This window comes from Plasmopara halstedii (genome assembly GCF_900000015.1).
Source record: "Plasmopara halstedii genome assembly, contig: Scaffold_287, whole genome shotgun sequence".
In the NCBI taxonomy this organism is placed as follows: domain Eukaryota; phylum Oomycota; class Peronosporomycetes; order Peronosporales; family Peronosporaceae; genus Plasmopara; species Plasmopara halstedii.
Genome location: NW_020187208.1, coordinates 57,847 through 58,717, shown reverse-complemented (window position 1 = coordinate 58,717; position 871 = coordinate 57,847).

The window sequence follows — 871 nt, the reverse complement described above, 5'->3', positions numbered from 1 at the left end:
GAATGCACCGCATTGTTCAGGTAGATAAATGCACTTCATTGATCAACGCAAATTCTACGAATGGCATTACAGCGCTCTAGCGCTTCGGCATCTCAGCCCAGACGCTGCGAAGAACGTTTTCAAAGATGCGATGTACGCGCTCAGTCTGACCATCGGTCTGCGGATGGTCCGCTGTTGACATCGTCAACTTGGTGGTCAGCACCCTGAAGATTGAGACCAAAACCTCCCAGCGAAGCGCGGTTCTTATCAAAACCAATCGACTCTAGGAGTCCATGTTGTCGAAAAACACGATCGACAAACAGCGTCGCTGCACCCACATCGTCTTGCTCAAACAGTCCACAAAGATCACCACACCCGTGTTGCCCGCCGAGTTATTCGGCAGGCCAAATAAAAGTCCATACTCATGGGCTGCCAACATCCGGGGTGTACCGGTAAACTGGCTAGCGGCACCGCCGCAATCGGAGGAGGTGTTACCCTCTGACATGTCTCACACGTGCGCACATATGTGCTCGTCCATTAGTACAGCTTAGCCTCCAATAGTTACGGCTCACCTAGCTATGCATCTTCTTACGATTGAGATGACCAGTGAGTGGGGTATCGTGGGCTTCATAGAGGATACGGTATTTCAAATCCTCATTGGGAGGAAACACAATTCGTGGCGTATCCGTTGAGTCCGTGCTAGATCACAGCAATCCGTTATTAACGAACGTCTGTTAACCGTGCGCGCAAACGCGCCGACAATTTCTTGTCCCAGTTTTCAAACTCCTTGCTACCGAGAGCCAGTAGCAGCGCTACACACATTCTGTCACAAGCTTATGCGGCGCGGATCAAATCCGTCTCTGACGACCGTCGTGAAATGAGCAAGCTCATT